The sequence below is a fragment of the Mastacembelus armatus genome, chromosome 14, assembly GCF_900324485.2.
Source record: "Mastacembelus armatus chromosome 14, fMasArm1.2, whole genome shotgun sequence".
NCBI classification, from domain to species: Eukaryota; Metazoa; Chordata; class Actinopteri; order Synbranchiformes; family Mastacembelidae; genus Mastacembelus; species Mastacembelus armatus.
In genome coordinates this window covers 11,746,070-11,760,539 of record NC_046646.1, presented here as the reverse complement: position 1 = coordinate 11,760,539, position 14,470 = coordinate 11,746,070, and positions in this window count along the sequence as shown.

Genomic DNA, 14,470 nt, shown 5'->3' with positions numbered 1-14,470 from the left:
AGCTGGATATTTTTTTAACAATAACTTCTCATTTTGGTTAGAATATTTTAGTGAATACACTCTCAAGTTTAGTTTTATGTTGAAAAAAATACTAGTGAAAAGACCGTTACACTTTTACACTATTATACTTTTCAGACCCACACTAAGAATCGAAAACACCCAATGTTGGTTGAACTCGAGATAGATGTACATAAAAACAAATGTCTCTGATTGGCACAAATGGCCTCTTCTGTGGTAAATCAGAGGAGTTTTGCTGCCTGTAGGGGGAAGCTGTATGAGGGAGAGTTACTGCTCCATAAGACAATAAAGTGGTTTGAGGTTGTTGACGAGTGAGGGGCAGGAGATCTGTCGAGTCTTTTCCTGTAGCATGACTCATTGTTGGCAACCTGACTCCCCAGTCTGATTGCATTGTTGATCTGGCTTTTGGCCTAGTGATGTTCTCCCTATATCATCTTCTGAGCGACCATGGTATTCACCCAGTTTCTGAGCTCCCATTGATGAAATCAAAATCACATTTATTATTTTGGAATATATCAATTAGTATCAAAAAGCATGAATTGCAACATTTGACATGTTTGATTGACAGTCTGAGGAAAATGGACTTGTTATTTTGGTCTTGAAGTTGTTTTATTACTAAGCCAAGATGCTTTACTTCAGATCTGAATAGTCCTTCGAGCAAAGCCAGTTAGCTTTGAAATGGTACTCCTCGATATTGATTATAGTATTTATCTTGAAAAAGACAGGATGACTTCAAATTCAGTTTAACAAATACTTCTAGTCAGGGAAAAGTAAAGAAAATATATACAAATAATATATTAAGATGATCTTATGTTAATATGACAAACAAGCTACATTGAGAAGCTGGCAAAAGAAGAGTTTTGGAGATACAAAGAATTTATGAAAAACTAAGCTGTAGACAAGTGAAATATAATACAGTTACATGATAAATTAGACAGTGACTGTAGAGAGAAGGTCATTCCAGATTTTGGGAGACAAAGGGGGCAGAGCTGGGGCTGTGTGGAGTGCTGACCACAGAGGGAAGGACCAAGCGGGAGAAGGAAGCAGAGCGTACAGTACAAACGGTGTGCAGGGCTGGAGCACAGCGCCTGGAGGTACAGAGGTGTGGTTCCCTCTGCAGGGCTGTATCCTTGCACCAAAATTTACAGTGCATTACAAAAAACACACACACACACACACAAAGCCACAGACAGTGGTATAGGCATTGACAGCACAGCAAGCAGGAAGTTCAGTTGGTCTGTAATTTGGCCTAAACTAAAGGGTTTTTATGACTTTACAATTGGATTGTGCCTGTAGGTAAGAAACCTGATATCAACAAGAGGGAGCTAATATCAAACTTTCATTTTTTTGGCTTTTTATAAAATTTAATCCTGATGAATAAATCCTACAGTAATCTTTGAGCCCCTGTTTTGTGCTTCTGGTGGGTGCATTTTACAAATAAGCTTTTTAACTGCATGACATCCATACTCCAGCCACTGAATGAATCATGCATTTCTTGCTGTATTTTTTTTTTTTCAGCAGGACTCCCCTTCATAATAAATATGATAGCAAGATGCATGTGACTGTGTTCATTCATTTGCTGGAGCCTCAGATCTGTACAGTCCCACACAGTTTTGAGCATAAAATTGAATCCAATTGAAAATCTTTGAAATTCCACATCCAAACGGATGAATAAATAGTTTGGTAAAATACAATGTCCATTTAGAACTTAATGCCATTATTGGAACTTCATTTTGGTTTGTGTGTGAGCACTCTGTCATATATTTGAATTGTTTATATCTCAATGTATTCTTCCTATTGGACACACTAAATGCTCCCTTGCTCTGTATTATTCAGTGAAACTGTTAGTAGCTCTTCTCTATGTTGTAGAGTACAGCAAGTATTAATATACATTTCACTTGACAGGCGCAGTGTAATACAGGTAACAAATAAAAAATTTTAAATAATGAAATAGAAAAATTACAAATACAGACATTGTTTCCAAAGTGTTGTAAAAAGTGTTTATATGTGACCAGTGGACACATATAAACACTTATTAGTGTTGAATTAACACTCTCAAAGTTGATGTAATTCTAGCTGTGTAGCTAGCATTTAAAATGTGACGGTTAAATCACAGCCACAAATCTAGTTATGTTGCATCTGATTATATAAATAATAGAATTAAAGTGTAAAGGAGTAACATAATATGACAAACAAAGTGGTGAATATGATCTTTAATAATTCTTGCTGTGATAAAAAGACTATAAGCATAGAAAATGCATACAGCGGCAATGTGATAACAGATGTGATGTTTACCACGTTTGCTATCTTAGTTTAGAGGCTGTATGGTGTTTGGCAGTGGTTTGCACAGTCGCCTCACACCAAGAAAGTTCTGTGTTTGAACCCTGTAGTTGACCAGGGTCTGTCTTTGTTTTTACAGACACAGTTTTCCCTCTGTCTGTGAGGATTTTCTCCAGGTAATGTCACTTCCTCCCAAAGGAATAGATTTCTTACAGTTTTAAACAGGTATCACAATGTATTATAAAGGCTCAATAAAAATTGTCATTCAAGTTCTGTACTAGTCTCCAAAGCTATGTGTGCTCTCCTTAGTAAATGCAGAAAATGTGATTTACCTGTAGTTTTCAGATTAGATCTTTTTGACAGGTTAGTCACACTGGTTAGGGTGGAGGTATGTGAGGTCTGTGGGTTTGAAAAACAACATAAAATTCTTTAAGTATACCCTAAAGCTTAAAATGACAACTTGTAATAATATGGTCTATAGGGGAGTAGGTGCTTTGTATTGCCGTTAAAGAGAGTTATTGGCATATTGGGGAAGCTGCTAGAAGGTACCGTAAAGTAACTAAACTCTGCAGAATAATGCTGGGTTCAATTTGTATGGCCCATGTGTCCCCTGGGTATTGTAGTTCCAGCAGATGATCAAGACAACATCAGATTTTAACCAAGATAACTGAGCAGAAGTTAACAGACTGAGAGGCTATTTGTAATTTCAGGTAAAAATAAATGGAATTCAAGGTTATTGAAAGTCTGTGTGATGAAAATGAAATAAAATTAAATGGCATTTCATTGTTCTGTGCTCACTGTATTGAATGTTTTATTTGTGCTCAATATCATGTAACCATGGTCTTACATTTATTAAATAATAATAATTTAAAAAATGAAAAAAAAAAAACAACACGTCAGTGGTTATGTTAAGCATCTAGAAATGTTTTAAACTATAGTAACATTGTCAAAAATCCTAAAATTACTAAAGCAAAGCAAAATAGTCCAATAATGCGAAACAAAAGAGCCAGGGCCAAACAGCAGCAGGTGGGGACAAATAAAGGAACATAGGATTCTCCCAGTCTGCATACACAAGACATTCAAAAGTTGTCCAGGGCCTACTCACCACCATGTTATGGTAGTTTGGACAGACAGGAAGACTCTGAATCACCAATGAGAGAGCTAAAACCAATGAAGCAGTTAGCTGACAGATCTCAGAATACAAATGCAGATCCTTCTCACAACAAGGGCCAAATACCCTTTGAGGAGAAAAGAGAGAGTGGCCTAACCACAGCAGGCCCTGGCAGGAGCAAGGGAGGAACCCATGTGCCAGACGGGTCTTAAATATACCCGATCTGATTGACTAGTAGAGGAAGGGCTGCATTCAAGAGAGCACTAAGGAAGTGTGGCTTTCTACATTAACATGTCTTATTTAAATGTGTGAGCATTTAACATTAGCCATGCTGTTTTTTATTCAGAATTGAAGAGTGTGTAAATGTATAATCTGAGCTGTCTGAGGTCAAGACTTTAACAAATTCAAATTTTTACATGACGATGCTAGATGCTTAAGTTAAAACAATCCCGTTGGATCAGTTGGATTCAAAGTAGTGGACTAACAGACCATCATTGTCATCCCTGGAGCCACTCACTCTAAATCCCTCCTGATTTGTTCTTGTTATCAAATTGACACAACCTGGTTCTTAGAAAACAAGGCACTAAAAAAGCCACAATGGCCATGGGATATGAGTTTTAAAACTCCTCTACAATTACAGTTGCCATGGCCAAACAAAAAAACCTTTACAGGTCTTTCTTCAGTTTTCAGAGGATTTAAGCTAGAGTTGCACTGGCACCAGGAGAAGGCCATAGATGCAGCACAGTTGTTTTCCCATTTGACCGAGGCATGAAAAAAATAAGTCAGATGGAGCCACTGAGAAAAAAGTGGAAGCAAGATAAAACAGAGTAGGGAATGACAAAAACCCGGGGAGGGGGCTCTGTATTTGGCATTGTTTTCTGTATTTGATTGTGTGTTGTCTCTGTTAGCAGCTCATTTCTGTATTTGATGTTTTTTTCTGTATTTGATATTGACATGTGTATCACACAGTAAATTAAAAAAAAACAAAATGTAAACAGCAGGGATTTATATGCACGCTATTGTATTATTTACACCTTAAACGTGGATTTTTAAGCTTAGTAATTGAAGCAAGTAATTTGTGGGTAGTTTTACATGTTAAGCAAGTACTTGATGACAGTTAGTGTCAGAGTCAGAGTTAATCTGTCAACCCTAATGAAGTCTAATCAATGTAACTAAATATTCTATTTTGAAAAGATAAAAATCTGGCCGTGCAATCCCAGATCACAGTTGACAGAAATACAGATCCTGTCTGATTTTACTACTTTTTGACACAGGTAGACCTCATCATGTCAGTCTCTGAAATCAACAAAGCATATGCTTATTAATTATTATGTTTGTTAAATGCATAGTATGAATTTAAGAGAAAGAGGATCAGCATGTTTGATACATTCCAAACACTGCAGTCCAAAAGGCACAGATATGCTGATAACAATTGGACAGATATCAATACTTGTCTTTATCTTGTCATATAAAGACAAGGCCCGTTTTCATCTAAAAAATGTATCTGGTGTGTACTGGGTATCAGGACTAGACAGTGTCTAGTAGGTTGAGAATTGCTGTCTATAGATTACATCATTTCACCATCTAAAATATAGAAAGACCATCTCCAAAATATCATGCTTCGCTGTCAGTTCATTGGTATCAATGCACCTCGTGTTCAAAACTGTTGATCATTCACGACTGCACACTGAGACTTATCTGAAAGGAAGTTTTGAAACCACCTACAGATTACAGTCTTGGCCTGTGAGTAAAAAGCAGAGGAAGTGAAGGAAATGATAGGCTGCACCTGGACTGACCAACAAGTTACAAAACCTGAGCTTTGCAATATTCATCCTCTTTTCATAACACTGTTGGTATTTAAGCAGACCTTTAAAAGCTCAAATTATACATTTTCTCAATTTGATGCGACACAACACAGTGTCTCTCTAATTTCCCAGTGTTTACATGATTTGTCACATATGAATTATACTGTACTGTATGTGTTTCAAATAATTTTATCATTCAGTGCTGGAGTGAAAAAGGTGCTAGTGCTTTGTTAACAAGGGAGCTAAAAGCTGGAACAGAGAAAGGCTTGCGGGGTGTGTGTGTGTGTGTGTGTATGTGTGTGTGTGTGTGTGGTGATGGGGGGTGGCAGGGCGTGAGACTGCGTCAAAGCTATGATTAGCGCCGACCAAACTACGCTCTTATTGATTGGCACAGTGGAGACACTGGGCTGCCTTCCACCACACTCTAATGAGAAGCCCTGACCTCCACTAGTCAGCAAGGTCACCAAAGCCTACTGTAATTGCACTTTCTCTAATGGCGTCAGTCACGCACGCACTCCAACCCCAGTAATGACAATTACCATAATGTCACTGGGCTCCACAGGGACTTTCCATTCATCCGTCAATTTGGGAGAGGAGATGTTAGTCAACTGCTGCTACAGATTCAAAGGGTGCAACACTGTATTTCATACTTTGTCACACTGAAGCCTGTTTGTCTACTACAATGTTCCATACATTTTTCCTGCTCCACTAAAGTGTTTTTGTTTAAGATATTGTTCGGCCTATTCACGGACACAATATTAGCATGTTTTCTATTATTATTAATTATTAACTTTATTATTATTAACTATGTTTCTTCTTTGTTGTTTTGTTTACTCTCTTTTGGGCAAATGATCTGTTATAATTTGAAAAAAAAAAAAAAGGTTTAAGGCCATTCTCATACTGGGCTTGTTTTTGGGTGCTCCTGCTCAGTTGTTTACAATTGTTCTGTCCCATTGTCATCCTGTGCCCACACGTTGGTAAAATACATGTTTTCCATTTTTCCACAGCACCCCTATTTTACTAAGAACACTGACTAGGAATGTAAAAAAAAAAAAAAAAAAAACCTAATAATGGCTGTAAACTAGTTGAGCCATTGAGGTCAAACAATAAAGTACAATGCCAAAGATGATTGATTTATTGTTTCACACAATCCTCCATCCAGGAGACTTTGTTGGTTCTACTGCCTGGTGGGGAGCTGACAGGCACGTATATCTCTTTAGGCTGTTCACATGTTTATATCAGTATACCTTTAGTAGGATCACAGCTTGCAAACTCTTTTTGTAGCCAGCCAAGAGTCTTTCTGTTCTCGATTTAGGAATTTTCACCCACTCTTCCTGCAGATCACGTCAGGTTCTGAGATATTTTAGGCTGTCTTGCACACAAAGTATGTTCAAGATGTGCCCACAGATTTTCAATGATGTTCAAGTCAGGGGGCTGTGAGGACTGTTCCAAAAGCTTCAGCTGGAGTTTCTTGAAGTAGCTCATGGTAGATTTGGAAGTTAGCTTTGGATCATTGCTGTGTTGTAGAAACCAGCTTCTTTTCAGTTTCACTTTCTTAACTTACTGCATCTGCATCCAGAATTTGCTGATATTTAGTAGAATCCCTCGCCATGCAATGTCTCCTGTGCCACTGGCTCTCCGCCCCTATGCAGATAACAGTTAACCAGATGTTCTTGTCGTTAAATGTTTTTCTTTTTTCTTCAGATATGCTTTTGGTGATCGTGACCAAAGAGCTCACTTTCAGTTTCATCTGTCCACAGCCCTTCTTGTCAAAACCACTCTGGCTTATACAGATGTTGTTTTGCATACACTGACATTTCTGTTGATGCAGCAGGTTTCCTCTGAACAGCCATGTACATGTAAACTATATGTAAACTGTGTTCGTGCATCAATGCTGCAATGCTGGAACAGCACACTGCCACTCCTACAGCCCCTAGTCAGTGTTGCTGCTTTGACTTTCACTTCTCTTAACTTACTTTTCTTAGTAACATTGTAAACTGAGGAAATTTCATCTTTTTATATGAAATATATCAATTTATATATAATTTTGAAGAGTAAGAGAGTTTATCATTTCTGGAAATAACAGTTGACGTTCTTAATTGTTGACCCACCTTGCAAGTCCCAACAAATCAATTAAGACTTAATGAATTAATAAATGTTTGAGAATTACAGTTTATTGTTTTTACTTCCTTTAAGTTCAGTGAATAAAAAATAACTGTGCATCGCCATTTTTATGAAAGCCACACTGTGAATGTATAATGGTAAAAATCAAACCAAACAAAATAACTGCAAAACAACTTTTGCATACAACTGTATTTATTTTAAACCAACTAATCTTTAGCTTCAGCTGATGAAATGTGACGCATTTTACATTTATTCATCTGGCTTTATACTCGACCTCAAGGAGAAACCAAGAATAAGAGCTCCAACACACAGTTCCACGTTTCTGACCCAACCCTGACACTTTTACCCTTTTGAACCCTTTTGAACTCAACAACCCATTGTTTTCAAAATTACAAAGAATTTTAAGTGGTAAATCTGACACTGTGCACTACAAAATGCATATGGAAAGAAAAAACTTGGCGAAGGGTCAATTACTTGAATATCATTGAGGAGTGGATAGTAAGTCTATGGGTTACACAGTTCTTGAAATGTTTGCTGCATGAAAAATCACCACAATCACACTGGCTCATCTGAAATTTTGAATGTTTTCTCTTTCTTATTGAATTTGTGTTCATTAAAATGCTGCTATTATGGTGCAGGCTTATAAAAGGAAATATGTAGATTACTGATTGAATATGTCAAATAATCTAGTATAATTGTAGGCTTTATTGGCAGTATATGATACCACGCACATAGGTATGTATTTTTGATGATTACACAGGGAAAAGTAGTTGTTTCCATGGTTTTGCCAGAAGTGAGAGGGTTGTACCATTGAAAGTGTGGATCAGAGAGGATGCTTGTTATTTCACCGTATTTACACCTGCAGTTTGTACTTGTGACTCAGTGTGCGTCAGACAGGAAGGTGATTTTCCCAAAAAGTTGTGAAATAGATCTAATGTTATTGAGTGTGATCATGCCAAATTTTTTACAATCACCTGATAAATCTCACACTTCATTTCAGACAGCATGGCACCTCAGTTGTTCATGTGCAGTTGTGTCTTGTCTCATGCTGTGACTTTGTTTTGTTACGCCTAATAGTGTTGCTAATGAAGACTGTGAATGAATTTTGGAAGTGAAAGTAGTTGCTTTGAGATAAGATTATCACTGAGGGGCCAGCATTTGGTCAAAGTACAGTTTGTTTGTGTGTATGTTTGTTTGTTTATTCCCACTTGATTTTTTTTTTTAATAAAGAATATTGAGTTTTAAGGCAAACAATGCCAAATGGCTCTGTAGGTGTTTTAATGGCCTCCTGTGTGTGGATTGTGTTTGCCATTCAATTAGTGCTAAAAAAATCAATGCTTCTTTCTCTTGTTTTCCTCATCTATCCAATTCATCTTGCTCATGCAAGTTGTTTTAATTAGAGATGAAGAACATTTAAACTTTTTTTTTTAAAGCAAGATCCTTTTAAAGTTTTATACTGTTATTGAAGGCTACGCTGGTGCAGGGTAATAACTCTGTGTAGGCCTCTGACTTGTAGTTGTTGTGGAACAATGACTGTCCAGTATTTGTCACAATTCTCCATCCTCTTCTGTTTCATTTGGTACAAAGCTTGACACAGAGACCTTTACAAAGGAACATCTCTGCCAAACAAAAGCCTTCGACAGCGTCTATTCACATTTACAAATGTCTTGGAGCATAATTCTGCACAATACTGCAGCTTTAAGAAGAGATTGTTTTTGTGCATTAAAACAAGAACCAGTGCAGACAGAGAGAGGAGTGCTGCAGGAAAGCTTCCCAAACAGCAATCATGATCATGATCATCATCAGCAGCAGCAGCAGCAGCAGTGAATGCGCCACAGAAATGAGTGCACATCAACCACTTCAGTTTAAACAGGCCGACTTATTGTCAGTCTCATTGTAACTTGCATGCTCATGGGTCAGCTGATAGTGTGCATGACTGAGTGCTGCTGAAAGCTCCATTATGTCAGAGTTGGACTTTTTATACTTAATCTAGCCCCATCTACAGGTGAATTAGGCTGATTTCTTTATCTAGTCAGCCTGAACCTGGCAAGCCATTGATTAATAACTAAAGCAGCCTACATAACTACCAAGTGTAGTTGATATGTACTTTCTACTAGTGTGATTTATAGTATCTCTAAGATGAGTGGACTTTTTTGTTATTCTTTCAGCAGCTAAGTATGGTGCAAAGACACTTCTGTAGGTAATAGGCCACCATAGTCCTATGCATACCTGATGTGGGGCTAAGGTTTATGCCAGTTGGCAAAAAAATGTTCTCTCTACCCCTCAGATTTACTGCTGTGTCTCTAATTTCAGCAGGTTCACGTATTTGAGTGAGAGCTAGGGCCATAAAAACAGGGAGGGAGAAAGAAAAAGTAAAAAAAAAAAAAAAGATGGCCTGGGTAGGTGGTAGCTAAATCAGTGAGAGCACAAAGAGGCAGGCGTCTGAGAGGTATTGACCCTCCATTGATCGTCAGAAGCTGCGTGGTGGTATTGACCAGATAGAGGAGAGACCCGGGGAGGCAGCACACAGCTCTACCACCGAGAGAAAGAGAGAAAAAAAAAAAAACAGAGAAAAACAACCATATACACTGCCGACTCTGACCTTGTGGGCCGTCGCTGTCCTATAGACCACACCGTTCTGTCCTCACCTCACACACAGAGACGTGTGTGTGTGAGACAGAGACCCCTGCAGAGAAGCATGCAGAAAAGCCCGGCTTTATCTTATTGAGGCAATTTCCTATCATGCCTCTTACAAAGCTTCATTGTAGCGCCAGTAAACACTGCGGCAGGTAACCATCAGCTGGGCCTTCTACTGTCTCTGCTAGACACATAAACCACAGACACTGTTAGCTGGACCGAAAATCATCAAACTTCTTTTATAATCCTGACTTTTTGAACTTTTACCAAGTGAACACATGTTTTCAGACTGTAAACAAAAGACAAAAAACAAAAAGATTTTAATCTTTTTCAAAAGAAAACCTTAGTTTTTTCAGCATAGTCCAATCCAAACACTAATTCAAAGATTCCTAAGCTTGACAACGGGCGAAGCAGCCATTTTCCCTGAGAAAAGGTGGTGCTCATGCAGTAATTGGCAAGCAAACATAGGCAGCAGAGTTGGATCATTGGTGGCAGCATGGTTGATCGTGGAGGTGGAGGGGGTTGCTGTTTGGCGACAAAGAGGATTCAACGAGGATGCACAGAGTAAGAGACAGAAGGTGCACACAGTATTTTGTCAGTAATGGCCTAGAGGCCAGTCAATAAACAAGCATTATTTATTTGTATACATGCATAAATAAAATGTGTGTCAGCATCATGCAGCAGTAGGAAGCTGAGCTCACAGCTCTAAATCCAAAAAAAGTCATGGGATAAAAAGCCGGGAGAGGGGAGGGGGTCATTAAAGTGAAAACCAGGAGCCACATGGGAGGCAGAATTTTAAATGACTCCCCTTGTAGCAAGACCAGCCCAACAGAAGAACTAAACCTCTCTCCCCCTCTCTCTATCCATCTCACTCTCTCCCGCACAGAGATGCAATTAATTCGGATAGAGTGTGCCAAGTGTGCAGAGATAGAGCAAGTGGGATGCACCCTCGCACATGCCGGAGGGAGGGCAGTTTCGTATTCCCCAGAACAAATACAGATTTGGGGCTTTCGGTCCAGCACATCATGTCCAAACTTCATCTCATCATTTCCACCTTGTCTCTCAGAGTTTTTCAGCACAGGCTCAGTCCTTCAACAGCGGTGACACACACACACACACACACACAAACTCCCTCCCTTCTGCACTGCTGCAGTAACACTACCCAAACTACCACACTCACAAACTAATTTGTTAAAAATACTGCATCAACCAAGATTTAAACTAAGTCTGAGGACATTGAAGTAGAAAACTTTATGTTTTTCAAATGCTTTTTTACACCCTTCTTCCAAAACATAGTTACCCAGCTGTTGTGATTTCTCAAAGCCAGGATCTGGGGACTTCAGGTGGGAGAGCCACAGATTGGGGAAGGTGTGGTGGAGTGTGAGTCATGTCATGGTACACAAAGCACGTACCATGCAAAGTGCAGGAGGGAGTGTAGCTCAGGGCCAGGGAGGCCATCGATACCAGGGAAATTGATCGTAATCAACCAAGTTACAGAGACTGAGCAGGGATTGGCTGACAACCATCTTTCCCCTCTTCTCCTCCTGCCTCCTCCTCTTCCTTTTCCCTTGTCTTCTTCCTCCATCTTATACTGTGTTTTTTGTGCATTTTTTTCCCAGACTAAAGAAAAAATGTTAGAGTGCAATTAGAAAGAGATATGTTGGGATGCAAATACCGTAAAACATTGGCCAGTGTGAATACTTTGCTGATTTAATCACAGAAATTCTTCATTCTTCAAGTTGATGTTTTTTTACAGAAACTTAATTTTGTGAAGGCATAATGCAATATTTTAACTTGTCTCAGAGAATGAGCTTTTGTCACGGAATCTCTTTACAAATCTGTTTCCTCAAACAAATGTAAGACAATATTCAGAAAGAAAAATGTTCTTAAAAATATCGTCCGCATATTCTCTGCTGTGGCTCCACTATAATTTCTCATTTGAAGACAGTGGCATACCTGGCAGTGCAACTGCACTGTTAAAAACGCTGGCCCAATTATAGCATAACACCTAGCCTTATGGTTTCCATGGCTGCACGATGCATTTTCCCGTGGGGCGCACCGTGGAGAAACGAGCGTCTTATCAACCATCACCCTGGTAATAACACTCCCTCGAGTCTTTGCCGCATGTGTCAGACCTTAACGAGAACCCTGGGTGAAATCTCTCTCCCCAGTCCAGTCACAGCCATTGATTTGGACTTAATCTGTTCCTACGTGTCTGTGTGAGTGTGTTTGTGTGTATGTTTACGTGAGTGTGTGTGTGTGTGTGTGTGTGTGTGTGTGTGTGTGTGTGTGTGTGTGTGAGATGAGCTTAATGAACACTCAACAGAAATGCACAATATATATATATATATATATATAAAGGGTACATATATAAATGATAACAGAGAAGTTGATTCCACTATATTCTGCATAATGTTTTAACATTATGCAGAATATAGTGGAATATACATATGACACCTGCTTATTACTCACAAATGCTGCACAATATATAAATACACATAAAATAGGTGTTTGGTTTTAGATTAATCTGAAAACCAAAATTAAATGAAACCTAAAGCAACATGATTTCAGGCTAAAAGTTAAGCCAATGTAAAGCAAGCTTAATATTTAAGGGAGTGTATGGATGTTTTTGTGTGTCCATTCAGAAGTGCATGTTTGTTTGTATAATATAATATAATATAATATTTTGCATTGTATTGGTTTTTACTGTGACTTACAAATCAGTTTAGAGGAATAAACATAATATAATATACTTTTTATTTTTTGTTTTCTAAACTTAAACCTTTTTGCAGATAATTTTACTTAGAACAACTAACTCTTGTAGTACAAGACAGGAGCCGATCTTGGCAGTGTACACTTTAGAAGTACATCTCAGTCTACTCAAGTATACAAACAACTGCATATTAAATCAGCTATTTGAGCCCTGTTCAGTGATGGTACTGCCCTGTGATGATGTTAGTACAGAGTTATGTTTGGTGCATGAAAACTGCTACACTTACTTGTAAGTTTTGGTATATTATGATTTTTATAATGAGTAGAAGATAAGATACAAATTGTATGGCATCTAATATAATGATGCAGTGATGTATATATGAAGATTCTAGTCTCCTACACTTATTTCCGATGGATGTGACCTCAGACATCCCAAAGGCTCTCAATAATATATTCAAATACTAGAGACTGATAATGACACTCTGACAGATGCTAACTTTTATTTCACTTATTATTTTTTTGTCATGTGATATGCTGTATCAGCCTGTTCTTACCCATTTTTCTTTTACAATGTATATTACACAGTCATGGTGTTACAAAAGAATAGCTTCAACAAAACTATTAAAGGTCACATTTAAATGAAACCGCAAATCTGATAATAAAAATACCATTTCCAGAACTATCAGAATCAAATTTCAGGCCATTTACTGCTGGAAGTGGTTTGTACTTTTATTTAATCACCTTGCTAGTTACTGAACATGTATTTCATTATTAGAGCCATAATGTAGGTTAAAGGGTGATTAAGATAAGATAAAAAAACTTTTATTTGTCCCGTAATGGGGAAATTGTATGGGGAAGATGTATTATTTATACATCTAAAGATAAAGTCTATCAATGAAAGTCAAATGATGGTATTATATGTCATACATGTTAAACATCAGAATGGGAGTCAGTCTTACAGCTCCTGACAAACAGCTTGTATTGTAATAACTTCAGTCTAATAGGCATTGTTGAAAGCTCAGCATGTTTTACAGTTAATAGTCACCACTTAAGAGCTGGAAGTTAAACATACTGAAGCTGAACAGCTCTCCACTAAATACAGATCATCACCAACTCATATTTTTTTTAATGGTGTTTTAAGAAAAAAACGCCCACAAAAAAACCTTTCCCTGATTCCATCTGTTTAGCGCTTCAGGTTAAAAATGTACAACAGATCTTCAAATGAGAGCTCAGTGTGATTCTAAAAGTCAAGACACTCCAGTTTAGTTTGAGATAGATTATGTTTTCATTAAGGCAGCATTTAGACATGATGCTTGACTTTTATTTTACTCAATTACACTGCAACAGGAGGTAAAGTAAGACTTGGCACTATTTTTGGACTATATGCTACTATCTGAAAGAATGCAGTGAATTTGTGCAGGTGACGCTATTGTGTATGAGTCAGTGCAACATGCTTGTACTAATATACTAACAGCTGACAGCAATTTCAAATGTGTGTGGAGAGGTGAGTGGGTGGGCCGCGGTGGACAGAGTAAACATTTCATTCATTCATACCCAAGGTGAGATTTACCCTTTGCTATTTAGCACGTTCACCTCAATATGAACCCAAGTATCACCAATATAGCATGTGTTTCTTTTTAAGGTACATACAAAAAAAAGTGTTTAATTATGTGGCCTTATCCACCCTGAGTTTTTTTACAGTAAGTGAAGCCATACTCAAAAACATACCCCCCAAATCTTATTAAACATTTGACACATACTGTCTATAAACCTCTGTAATACA